Source organism: Pleurodeles waltl, chromosome 5, assembly GCF_031143425.1.
Source record: "Pleurodeles waltl isolate 20211129_DDA chromosome 5, aPleWal1.hap1.20221129, whole genome shotgun sequence".
NCBI classification, from domain to species: Eukaryota; Metazoa; Chordata; class Amphibia; order Caudata; family Salamandridae; genus Pleurodeles; species Pleurodeles waltl.
In genome coordinates this window covers 1,051,314,737-1,051,327,796 of record NC_090444.1, presented here as the reverse complement: position 1 = coordinate 1,051,327,796, position 13,060 = coordinate 1,051,314,737, and the positions used below count along the sequence as shown (strand labels likewise).

Sequence of the window (13,060 nt, the reverse complement as noted above, 5' to 3'; positions counted from 1 at the left end):
AGAAGACAGAGAAAAAATTTGAAATCTGCAGTTGAGAATCCGGAAGTGGTGAGAAAGAAATTGAGGACGGAATTGGAGACTGGCAGAATGGTGGGTCCATGGGATACCTGGCCGATTCATAACTTAACAATTTCACCACTGGGTGTTGTGCCTAAAACACAACAAGGTGAGTTTAGATTGATTCATCATCTATCGTGGGCTGCAGGGGAGTCAGTTAATGATTTAATTGCACATGAAGACTCCATAGTGCATTGCACATCAGTGGAAGAGGCAATTAAGTTGGTAAGGGCTTGTGGAAGGAAGGCACAAATGGCAAAGTTAGACATTCAATCTGTCTTTTGACTATTGCCGGTACATCCTGAGGATTTTTCATTGCTGGGTCTTTAATCTGAGGATTCTATATTTGTGGATATAATGTTGCCAATGGGCTGTTCTGTTTCTTGTTCCCTGTTTGAAACTTGTAGTTGTTTTTTGCAGTGGTTTTTCCAACAGAAGACTGGGCTCGGGCATGTCACGAACTACCTAGGTGACTCTTTTCTGATGGGCTTGCAGTGGTCCAATGAATGTAAAAAAGGGTTAATTGAATTTCAGAAGTGTATGGAGGAGATGGAAGTACCTTTGGCTCCGGATAAGACTGAAGGCCCTGCTATATTGAACTCAGAGAAATCTGAGGTACGGTTTCCGGTGGATAAGTTCAAAAGTTGATTTCTCTGTTGGAGGAGGCTGTTTCCACGGATAAGCTGGAGTTACAGCAGGTGCAAGCCTTATTGGGTTCTTTGAAGTTTGCGTGCCATGTGGTGAGAGTTGGTAGAGCTCTTTGTAGGTGCCTTGGTTTTTCAGTCAAAGGTGCTGTTTTACCTCATCCCAGAATTCGGCTTAAAGAGGTCATCAATGCTGACTTCAGAATGTTGGTTTCTTTCCAGCAAAGTAATAATGGTGTTAACATGTTGACGGTTGAGGATGAATGGTTATGGCAAGTTCAATTTTTTTCTGATGATTCGGGAGCCCATGGTTTGGTTTTCTGAGATGGTGATTGGACTGCTGAGTCATGGCCGGATTCTTGGAGAGAGGCACACCATAGCATTTCGTTTCTGGAGTTTTTTTCCATTTGATGGTTGCTTTAGTGTTGTGTGGTAACCTTTTAGCAAACAGGCGAGTGGTTTTTAACGTGGATAGCCAAACAGTTGTTAATTTAGTCAATTCACAGAAGGCTCGAGATGAAAAAGTTTTGAAGTTGTTGCGTTTATTTTTGCTTCATTGTCTGAAATTCAATATTTTGTTTAAGGGTCAGTATGTTCCAGGTGTGAATAATGATATCACTGATGGGCTATCTCGTTCACAGTGGCAGAGATTCGGTGTACTGGTGCCGGGAGCAGATTTGCTTAAAACGGCTTTGACGGTGGACCTTTGGGAGCTGGGAATCTAAGGATGTTACAATTGATTCGTCAGTCCATTGCTCCATCTACTTTGAGGTCATATGGCAAGGCCTAGGCAGAATTTATTGAGTCTGGTGCATTGAGGAGGTATGAGGGACCTTACATGTCACGGTATAGGAGGGAGGATGGAGTCTGCTTCATTATGACACATATTGACCTAGGATTGGCGGTGGTGGCTATAACAGGGAAGATGGCAGGTATTACATTTTTCGGTAAGTACTTTTGGGATTATGATACCATGGAAGGAGAAATGTGTAGGAGAATTGTTGCTGGCTGGGCGATGGAGGATGGATCCAGGTTGGATCAATGGCATCCTATTTCCATGCAAAAGCTGAGGGATATTTTGGGGGTTTTGAATTCTGCTTTTCCTGTTGGGAGGGCTGATAGTATAGATGATTCTTCTCCTGAAAAACAACTATATCATGATTGCAGGCACACCTGCACTATGTAGACCAGGGTGGCCGAGTGGTTAAGGTGTTGGACTTAAGATCCAATGGACATGTGTCTGCGTGGGTTCGAGCCCCACTCCTGGTATATCATTTTTTCTCTCCCGTGACACTGTTCATTTCAATTTCACGCACTTTTCAGTTGCTCCTGATTAATATTAAAATAAGAGCTACATATAAAATCTTCATATCGATTAACGTGTATTTTTCTACCCCCAAAAAAGTAAACGCCTTGTATTGTACATTTCTCTTTGAAACTTAGTAACCTTTTGTTGCAGGTTGTATTACAGTATGCTTTTTCGTTTATTATAGGTGACTTATTTGTTTATGATACCTGACTTAATGCTTTCCATTTGGTGCATAAGGAATTACAAAATCTCTCTACCAGGAGTGGGGCTTGAACCCACGTGGACACATGTCCATTAGATCTTAAGTCTAACGCCTTAACCACTCGGCCATCCTGGTACCTGTGCAGGAAAGGGCAACAACATGGCACTTATTATAGATATCAAGAGTGCTCACTGTGTGACATTGAGCTTTCTATATATATATATATTTTCATATCTATATATTTTATCAGGTTACGCAAAACACATTTCAGGAATACAAGGTAATGTCATGCCTCTCCTCTATAAAACGTGCATGTACTTAATAAAAAAAAAAATACAACCATACCTATCAAACATGTTTAAGATTATCAGCGTGTAGGACGAAAAAAGGTGCGCTTTTTTCACACCGTTTTTGTCACATGTCCTATTAAATATGTCTGCAAATTGACGATAATCTTAAGAAATATCACACTAACCCCTTTTCAAGACTCAAAACTACACTTCACACAATCTAAAACACTTTGGGACAGATTTACAAGGCCCTTGCGGCCCTTAGCGCTACATTTGCAGAATTTATTTTGCCGCAAATGTGAAGATCATAGGCCACTACCATAGCAAAATATTTACAAGGTGGCGCAAGCTAGGTTTGCGCCAACTTGTTAACACTTTGCGCCACATCATGCATAATATATGCATGATGTGTGCAAAGGGGGCGTTCCCTTGTTAGAGAGTGGGCACGCTCGTTCCTCACCTGACAGGTTGCTTTTTGAGAAGGGTGTCTCTGGGGCTGGTGTTGTAGCCAAGAGCGAACTCTTGACTCCGCGTGGGTCGCTTCGTTTGCCGCACTGCACAGGAATGGCTGGGAGGCATAGAGTTGGCAGTAGAGGAAGCGGTGTGGTGGGGAAGGGTCAGGCATAATTTATACAAGGTGGGCGTTCGCCCATTAGGGAGCCCGAAAAAATGGCGCAAGGCAATCTAAGAGATTTCCTTGCGCCATTTGTTTTACACTTTTAACGCCTACTCAGAGGAGGCGTTAAAAGGGGGAATACCATTATTTATAATGGGCCCCTATGTACTCTGCAGGATTAGTCCCAAAATGATGGCGCTAATCTTGCAGAGTACATCAATAGCGTAAAAAATATAACGCTAATGCCCCTACCCTGTGCCATGGTGCGCCGTATTATTATATATATAGCTCACACATGGTGGCAGTACAGGGGCGTTAAGGGGTGCAAGGAACGTGGCGCTGCACCGGCAGAGCCACTTTCCTTAAATCTGCCCCTTTGTGTTTGTCTCGGAGCAACAGGTGGTTTATAATTTTGACACAAGTGAGGTCAATTTCAATAGAGTCCAGCAATTACAGGAAGATGGGCATAGCTTTGTCAGGGGTGAGCTTAAGAAAGCACACCCTGGGGTGGCTGAAGCATTTTTGGGGTGTGACAGCTCCTTTGGGCTTCGCAGCTCAGGAGGACGAGCCATGCCAAAGGACGTCATGAAAAATAAGACAACAGCGGAGACGCCGGTAAAGGTCTGGGCACCTTTAAAATGCCGGTCATAAGAGAGGGTTGCATCCAGAGCGATCAACCCGATTACAAGGGAGTGGCCTGGTGAATCATTTGATTTATGGTACAATCACGGCTTCAAGATCCCAGCTATCAGCCAAGGTGCTGTCTCGTTGGCTTCGGGGCTCATTTTGCATGATGAATTGATGGATTACGATGACGACCAGGAGACTAAGGATGGGGAGAATTGTGAGGGTGGGGATGAGACTTCGGGGAAGGAGATGCAGCAAAGAAATTAGGTGAGCTGTTCTAACAGAGGAAAGAGTTTTGGTGTGTTTCAGGATTTGCCCCCTTTGATGGTGCAGCGTAATCGGAAAGTCAAGACGAATAATCAGGTACCTGCAAGTGGTTTCATTAAAAAAAGGTGAGACACAGGCTGCTGTGGCTATGGGGTGTGAAGAGTTAAGCATGAAGGTAGTGTATTTGGTGTCTGTAACAGTGGGTAATACCCTTTTGCGTTAGCATAAGGAAGTTTGGGTAGATTGAGTGGGAAAGATGATGCAAATAATGAAGCAGTTAAAGATGCAGACAATGTCCATTTGGGAGGGCTGTGAACAAAAAAGTCGGAGTCAATGATGGTAAGTTAGAGGCAAGTGGTGAGGAGGCTTCTAAGGCAGAGCCAGGTAAGGAAAAAGGAAACTCAGGTGAGGGTAGTGTAAAAAGTAAAAAGTTGCCATATATGGGGTTGTTCTTGCCTTTGGGGGCGCATCTCACCCAAGCCATGAAGGAAAACATTTGTAAAGGTGAGTTTGTTGATGTTTTTAAATTATTACATAGAGAAGTGTGGGCTAAGGAAGGGTCAAAGGAGGAGGAATGGGAATTAGCTAGGAGGCCGAAAGTTCCCACTACCCTTGAGAATTGGATGTCAGTATTCTTAATCATTGCTAGCGTTTATTGTGAGAGGCATCCGGAGCGTTGTATTTCTCTATTAAAATACATGGACGTTTTTAGGTGGGCTCAAATAGACTATGGTGGTTTTGGATGTTTTAGATATAATGAAGAACTTTTAGCCCAGATGGCATTATTTCCAGATAAAGAATGGTGAGATATTTATAATGAGCTTTGGATGCAAGGGTTGTGTACTTCCAAGAATGCCTCAGCGTTACACACAGCTAGTGGTCTTCTGGTTCCTTACAAGCCCTGTCAGGGGCATCCCAACCAATCTAGGGTGGGTAGTTTCACGAGAGCTCAGTTCCCACAGAATGGATCTTGTTGGTCCTTCAACAGAGGGTCATGCACACGACTCCAGTGCAAGTTCATGCACAATTGCTCCAATTGCAGGGGCAAACATCCATTGGTGCAATGTTTTGGAGGGATGCAATGGGGATGGAAGGCTAATGCAGGTAGAGGTGGTGATAGGGGAAGGGGTCGGATACAGCAGATGGTGGGAAAAGGGCCCTTCTCCTAATAAATTTGATATTTTATTTTATTGGTTGCAGTTTTATCCGAGGCGTGAGGAGGCCAAGTTACTGTACTACAGTTTTCTTGAGGGTTTCAAGCTATGTTATCAAGGTCATAGAAGACAGAGAAAAAATTTGAAATCTGCAGTTGAGAATCCGGAAGTGGTGAGAAAGAAATTGAGGACGGAATTGGAGGCTGGCAGAATGGTGGGTCCATGGGATACCTGGCCGATTCATAACTTAACAATTTCACCACTAGGTGTTGTGCCTAAAACACAACAAGGTGAGTTTAGATTGATTCATCATCTATCGTGGGCTGCAGGGGAGTCAGTTAATGATTTAATTGCACATGAAGACTCCATAGTGCATTGCACATCAGTGGAAGAGGCAATTAAGTTGGTAAGGGCTTGTGGAAGGAAGGCACAAATGGCAAAGTTAGACATTCAATCTGTCTTTTGACTATTGCCGGTACATCCTGAGGATTTTTCATTGCTGGGTCTTTAATCTGAGGATTCTATATTTGTGGATATAATGTTGCCAATGGGCTGTTCTGTTTCTTGTTCCCTGTTTGAAACTTGTAGTTGTTTTTTGCAGTGGTTTTTCCAACAGAAGACTGGGCTCGGGCATGTCACGAACTACCTAGGTGACTCTTTTCTGATGGGCTTGCAGTGGTCCAATGAATGTAAAAAAGGGTTAATTGAATTTCAGAAGTGTATGGAGGAGATGGAAGTACCTTTGGCTCCGGATAAGACTGAAGGCCCTGCTATATTGAACTCAGAGAAATCTGAGGTACGGTTTCCGGTGGATAAGTTCAAAAGTTGATTTCTCTGTTGGAGGAGGCTGTTTCCACGGATAAGCTGGAGTTACAGCAGGTGCAAGCCTTATTGGGTTCTTTGAAGTTTGCGTGCCATGTGGTGAGAGTTGGTAGAGCTCTTTGTAGGTGCCTTGGTTTTTCAGTCAAAGGTGCTGTTTTACCTCATCCCAGAATTCGGCTTAAAGAGGTCATCAATGCTGACTTCAGAATGTTGGTTTCTTTCCAGCAAAGTTATAATGGTGTTAACATGTTGACGGTTGAGGATGAATGGTTATGGCAAGTTCAAATTTTTTCTGATGATTCGGGAGCCCATGGTTTGGTTTTCTGAGATGGTGATTGGACTGCTGAGTCATGGCCGGATTCTTGGAGAGAGGCACACCATAGCATTTCGTTTCTGGAGTTTTTTTCCATTTGATGGTTGCTTTAGTGTTGTGTGGTAACCTTTTAGCAAACAGGCGAGTGGTTTTTAATGTGGATAGCCAAACAGTTGTTAATTTAGTCAATTCACAGAAGGCTCGAGATGAAAAAGTTTTGAAGTTGTTGCGTTTATTTTTGCTTCATTGTCTGAAATTCAATATTTTGTTTAAGGGTCAGTATGTTCCAGGTGTGAATAATGATATCACTGATGGGCTATCTCGTTCACAGTGGCAGAGATTCGGTGTACTGGTGCCGGGAGCAGATTTGCTTAAAACGGCTTTGACGGTGGACCTTTGGGAGCTGGGAATCTAAGGATGTTACAATTGATTCGTCAGTCCATTGCTCCATCTACTTTGAGGTCATATGGCAAGGCCTAGGCAGAATTTATTGAGTCTGGTGCATTGAGGAGGTATGAGGGACCTTACATGTCACGGTATAGGAGGGAGGATGGAGTCTGCTTCATTATGACACATATTGACCTAGGATTGGCGGTGGTGGCTATAACAGGGAAGATGGCAGGTATTACATTTTTCGGTAAGTACTTTTGGGATTATGATACCATGGAAGGAGAAATGTGTAGGAGAATTGTTGCTGGCTGGGCGATGGAGGATGGATCCAGGTTGGATCAATGGCATCCTATTTCCATGCAAAAGCTGAGGGATATTTTGGGGGTTTTGAATTCTGCTTTTCCTGTTGGGAGGCCTGACAGTATAGATGATTCTTCTCCTGAAAAACAACTATATCATGATTGCAGGCACACCTGCACTATGTAGACCAGGGTGGCCGAGTGGTTAAGGTGTTGGACTTAAGATCCAATGGACATGTGTCCGCGTGGGTTCGAGCCCCACTCCTGGTATATCATTTTTTCTCTCCCGTGACACTGTTCATTTCAATTTCACGCACTTTTCAGTTGCTCCTGATTAATATTAAAATAAGAGCTACATATAAAATCTTCATATCGATTAACGTGTATTTTTCTACCCCCAAAAAAGTAAACGCCTTGTATTGTACATTTCTCTTTGAAACTTAGTAACCTTTTGTTGCAGGTTGTATTACAGTATGCTTTTTCGTTTATTATAGGTGACTTATTTGTTTATGATACCTGACTTAATGCTTTCCATTTGGTGCATAATGAATTACAAAATCTCTCTACCAGGAGTGGGGCTTGAACCCACGTGGACACATGTCCATTGGATCTTAAGTCCAACGCCTTAACCACTCGGCCATCCTGGTACCTGTGCAGGAAAGGGCAACAACATGGCACTTATTATAGATATCAAGAGTGCTCACTGTGTGACATTGAGCTTTCTATATATATATATATATATTTTCATATCTATATATTTTATCAGGTTACGCAAAACACGTTTCAGGAATACAAGGTAATGTCATGCCTCTCCTCTATAAAACGTGCATGTACTTAATAAAAAAAAAAATACAACCATACCTATCAAACATGTTTAAGATTATCAGCGTGTAGGACGAAAAAAGGTGCGCTTTTTTCACACCGTTTTTGTCACATGTCCTATTAAATATGTCTGCAAATTGACGATAATCTTAAGAAATATCACACTAACCCCTTTTCAAGACTCAAAACTACACTTCACACAATCTAAAACACTTTGGGACAGATTTACAAGGCCCTTGCGGCCCTTAGCGCTACATTTGCAGAATTTATTTTGCCACAAATGTGAAGATCATAGGCCACTACCATAGCAAAATATTTACAAGGTGGCGCAAGCTAGGTTTGCGCCAACTTGTTAACACTTTGCACCACATCATGCATAATATATGCATGATGTGTGCAAAGGGGGCGTTCCCTTGTTAGAGAGTGGGCACGCTCGTTCCTCACCTGACAGGTTGCTTTTTGAGAAGGGTGTCTCTGGGGCTGGTGTTGTAGCCAAGAGCGAACTCTTGACTCCGCGTGGGTCGCTTCGTTTGCCGCACTGCACGGGAATGGCTGGGAGGCATAGAGTTGGCAGTAGAGGAAGCGGTGTGGTGGGGAAGGGTCAGGCATAATTTATACAAGGTGGGCGTTCGCCCATTAGGGAGCCCGAAAAAATGGCGCAAGGCAATCTAAGAGATTTCCTTGCGCCATTTGTTTTACACTTTTAACGCCTACTCAGAGGAGGCGTTAAAAGGGGGAATACCATTATTTATAATGGGCCCCTATGTACTCTGCAGGATTAGTCCCAAAATGATGGCGCTAATCTTCCAGAGTACATCAATAGCGTAAAAAATATAACGCTAATGCCCCTACCCTGTGCCATGGTGCGCCGTATTATTATATATATAGCTCACACATGGTGGCGGTACAGGGGCGTTAAGGGGTGCAAGGAACGTGGCGCTGCACCGGCAGAGCCACTTTCCTTAAATCTGCCCCTTTGTGTTTGTCTCGGAGCAACAGGTGGTTTATAATTTTGACACAAGTGAGGTCAATTTCAATAGAGTCCAGCAATTACAGGAAGATGGGCATAGCTTTGTCAGGGGTGAGCTTAAGAAAGCACACCCTGGGGTGGCTGAAGCATTTTTGGGGTGTGACAGCTCCTTTGGGCTTCGCAGCTCAGGAGGACGAGCCATGCCAAAGGACGTCATGAAAAATAAGACAACAGCGGAGATGCCGGTAAAGGTCTGGGCACCTTTAAAATGCCGGTCATAAGAGAGGGTTGCATCCAGAGCGATCAACCCGATTACAAGGGAGTGGCCTGGTGAATCATTTGATTTATGGTACAATCACGGCTTCAAGATCCCAGCTATCAGCCAAGGTGCTGTCTCGTTGGCTTCGGGGCTCATTTTGCATGATGAATTGATGGATTACGATGACGACCAGGAGACTAAGGAGGGGGAGAATTGTGAGGGTGGGGATGAGACTTCGGGGAAGGAGATGCAGCAAAGAAATTAGGTGAGCTGTTCTAACAGAGGAAAGAGTTTTGGTGTGTTTCAGGATTTGCCCCCTTTGATGGTGCAGCGTAATCGGAAAGTCAAGACGAATAATCAGGTACCTGCAAGTGGTTTCATTCAAAAAAGGTGAGACACAGGCTGCTGTGGCTATGGGGTGTGAAGAGTTAAGCATGAAGGTAGTGTGTTTGGTGTCTGTAACAGTGGGTAATACCCTTTTGCGTTAGCATAAGGAAGTTTTGGTAGATTGAGTGGGAAAGATGATGCAAATAATGAAGCAGTTAAAGATGCAGACAATGTCCATTTGGGGGGGCTGTGAACAAAAAAGTCGGAGTCAATGATGGTAAGTCAGAGGCAAGTGGTGAGGAGGCTTCTAAGGCAGAGCCAGGTAAGGAAAAAGGAAACTCAGGTGAGGGTAGTGTAAAAAGTAAAAAGTTGCCATATATGGGGTTGTTCTTGCCTTTGGGGGCGCATCTCACCCAAGCCATGAAGGAAAACATTTGTAAAGGTGAGTTTGTTGATGTTTTTTAATTATTACATAGAGAAGTGTGGGCTAAGGAAGGGTCAAAGGAGGAGGAATGGGAATTAGCTAGGAGGCCGAAAGTTCCCACTACCCTTGAGAATTGGATGTCAGTATTCTTAATCATTGCTAGCGTTTATTGTGAGAGGCATCCGGAGCGTTGTATTTCTCTATTAAAATACATGGACGTTTTTAGGTGGGCTGAAATAGACTATGGTGGTTTTGGATGTTTTAGAAATAATGAAGAACTTAGAGCCCAGATAGCATTATTTCCAGATAAAGAATGGTGAGATATTTATAATGAGCTTTGGATGCAAGGGTTGTGTACTTCCAAGAATGCCTCAGCGTTACACACAGCTAGTGGTCTTCTGGTTCCTTACAAGCCCTGTCAGGGGCATCCCAACCAATCTAGGGTGGGTAGTTTCACGAGAGCTCAGTTCCCACAGAATGGATCTTGTTGGTCCTTCAACAGAGGGTCATGCACACGACTCCAGTGCAAGTTCATGCACAATTGCTCCAATTGCAGGGGCAAACATCCATTGGTGCAATGTTTTGGAGGGATGCAATGGGGATGGAAGGCTAATGCAGGTAGAGGTGGTGATAGGGGAAGGGGTCGGATACAGCAGATGGTGGGAAAAGGGCCCTTCTCCTAATAAATTTGATATTTTGTTTTATTGGTTGCAGTTTTATCCGAGGCGTGAGGAGGCCAAGTTACTGTACTAGAGTTTTCTTGAGGGTTTCAAGCTATGTTATCAAGGTCATAGAAGACAGAGAAAAAATTTGAAATCTGCAGTTGAGAATCCGGAAGTGGTGAGAAAGAAATTGAGGACGGAATTGGAGGCTGGCAGAATGGTGGGTCCATGGGATACCTGGCCGATTCATAACTTAACAATTTCACCACTGGGTGTTGTGCCTAAAACACAACAAGGTGAGTTTAGATTGATTCATCATCTATCGTGGGCTGCAGGGGAGTCAGTTAATGATTTAATTGCACATGAAGACTCCATAGTGCATTGCACATCAGTGGAAGAGGCAATTAAGTTGGTAAGGGCTTGTGGAAGGAAGGCACAAATGGCAAAGTTAGACATTCAATCTGTCTTTTGACTATTGCAGGTACATCCTGAGGATTTTTCATTGTTGGGTCTTTAATCTGAGGATTCTATATTTGTGGATATAATGTTGCCAATGGGCTGTTCTGTTTCTTGTTCCCTGTTTGAAACTTGTAGTTGTTTTTTGCAGTGGTTTTTCCAACAGAAGACTGGGCTCGGGCATGTCACGAACTACCTAGGTGACTCTTTTCTAATGGGCTTGCAGAGGTCCAATGAATGTAAAAAAGGGTTAATTGAATTTCAGAAGTGTATGGAGGAGATGGAAGTACCTTTGGCTCCGGATAAGACTGAAGGCCCTGCTATATTGAACTCAGAGAAATCTGAGGTACGGTTTCCGGTGGATAAGTTCAAAAGTTGATTTCTCTGTTGGAGGAGGCTGTTTCCACGGATAAGCTGGAGTTACAGCAGGTGCAAGCCTTATTGGGTTCTTTGAAGTTTGCGTGCCGTGTGGTGAGAGTTGGTAGAGCTCTTTGTAGGTGCCTTGGTTTTTCAGTCAAAGGTGCTGTTTTACCTCATCCCAGAATTCGGCTTAAAGAGGTCATCAATGCTGACTTCAGAATGTTGGTTTCTTTCCAGCAAAGTAATAATGGTGTTAACATGTTGACGGTTGAGGATGAATGGTTATGGCAAGTTCAAATTTTTTCTGATGATTCGGGAGCCCATGGTTTGGTTTTCTGAGATGGTGATTGGACTGCTGAGTCATGGCCGGATTCTTGGAGAGAGGCACACCATAGCATTTCGTTTCTGGAGTTTTTTTCCATTTGATGGTTGCTTTAGTGTTGTGTGGTAACCTTTTAGCAAACAGGCGAGTGATTTTTAATGTGGATAGCCAAACAGTTGTTAATTTAGTCAATTCACAGAAGGCTCGAGATGAAAAAGTTTTGAAGTTGTTGCGTTTATTTTTGCTTCATTGTCTGAAATTCAATATTTTGTTTAAGGGTCAGTATGTTCCAGGTGTGAATAATGATATCACTGATGGGCTATCTCGTTCACAGTGGCAGAGATTCGGTGTACTGGTGCCGGGAGCAGATTTGCTTAAAACGGCTTTGACGGTGGACCTTTGGGAGCTGGGAATCTAAGGATGTTACAATTGATTTGTCAATCCATTGCTCCATCTACTTTGAGGTCATATGGCAAGGCCTAGGCAGAATTTATTGAGTCTGGTGCATTGAGGAGGTATGAGGGACCTTACATGTCACGGTATAGGAGGGAGGATGGAGTCTGCTTCATTATGACACATATTGACCTAGGATTGGCGGTGGTGGCTATAACAGGGAAGATGGCAGGTATTACATTTTTCGGTAAGTACTTTTGGGATTATGATACCATGGAAGGAGAAATGTGTAGGAGAATTGTTGCTGGCTGGGCGATGGAGGATGGATCCAGGTTGGATCAATGGCATCCTATTTCCATGCAAAAGCTGAGGGATATTTTGGGGGTTTTGAATTCTGCTTTTCCTGTTGGGAGGGCTGATAGTATAGATGATTCTTCTCCTGAAAAACAACTATATCATGATTGCAGGCACACCTGCACTGTGTAGACCAGGGTGGCCGAGTGGTTAAGGTGTTGGACTTAAGATCCAATGGACATGTGTCTGCGTGGTTCGAGCCCCACTCCTGGTATATCATTTTTTCTCTCCCGTGACACTGTTCATTTCAATTTCACGCACTTTTCAGTTGCTCCTGATTAATATTAAAATAAGAGCTACATATAAAATCTTCATATCGATTAACGTGTATTTTTCTACCCCCAAAAAAGTAAACGCCTTGTATTGTACATTTCTCTTTGAAACTTAGTAACCTTTTGTTGCAGGTTGTATTACAGTATGCTTTTTCGTTTATTATAGGTGACTTATTTGTTTATGATACCTGACTAAATGCTTTCCATTTGGTGCATAATGAATTACAAAATCTCTCTACCAGGAGTGGGGCTTGAACCCACGTGGACACATGTCCATTGGATCTTAAGTCCAACGCCTTAACCACTCGGCCATCCTGGTACCTGTGCAGGAAAGGGCAACAACATGGCACTTATTATAGATATCAAGAGTGCTCACTGTGTGACATTGAGCTTTCTATATATATATATATTTTCATATCTATATATTTTATCAGGTTACGCAAAACACA

The 13,060-nt window shown here is 43.3% G+C and overlaps 6 non-coding genes across 6 annotated transcripts; 3 read left to right on the top strand and 3 right to left on the bottom strand.

Annotated features, from left to right (window-relative positions):
* The first annotated feature begins 1,887 nt into the window (after positions 1-1,887).
* TRNAL-UAA (transfer RNA leucine (anticodon UAA)) lies at positions 1,888-1,970 on the top strand. Its single transcript has one exon. It is a non-coding gene; the product is annotated as a tRNA-Leu (tRNA).
* Positions 1,971-2,264: 294 nt separating this feature from the next.
* TRNAL-UAA (transfer RNA leucine (anticodon UAA)) lies at positions 2,265-2,347 on the bottom strand. The gene has a single exon. It is a non-coding gene; the product is annotated as a tRNA-Leu (tRNA).
* Positions 2,348-7,177: 4,830 nt separating this feature from the next.
* TRNAL-UAA (transfer RNA leucine (anticodon UAA)) lies at positions 7,178-7,260 on the top strand. Its single transcript has one exon. It is a non-coding gene; the product is annotated as a tRNA-Leu (tRNA).
* Positions 7,261-7,554: 294 nt separating this feature from the next.
* On the bottom strand, positions 7,555-7,637 carry TRNAL-UAA (transfer RNA leucine (anticodon UAA)). The gene has a single exon. It is a non-coding gene; the product is annotated as a tRNA-Leu (tRNA).
* Positions 7,638-12,471: 4,834 nt separating this feature from the next.
* On the top strand, positions 12,472-12,553 carry TRNAL-UAA (transfer RNA leucine (anticodon UAA)). The gene has a single exon. It is a non-coding gene; the product is annotated as a tRNA-Leu (tRNA).
* A 294-nt stretch (positions 12,554-12,847) lies between these two features.
* On the bottom strand, positions 12,848-12,930 carry TRNAL-UAA (transfer RNA leucine (anticodon UAA)). Its single transcript has one exon. It is a non-coding gene; the product is annotated as a tRNA-Leu (tRNA).
* Positions 12,931-13,060: the final 130 nt, after the last annotated feature.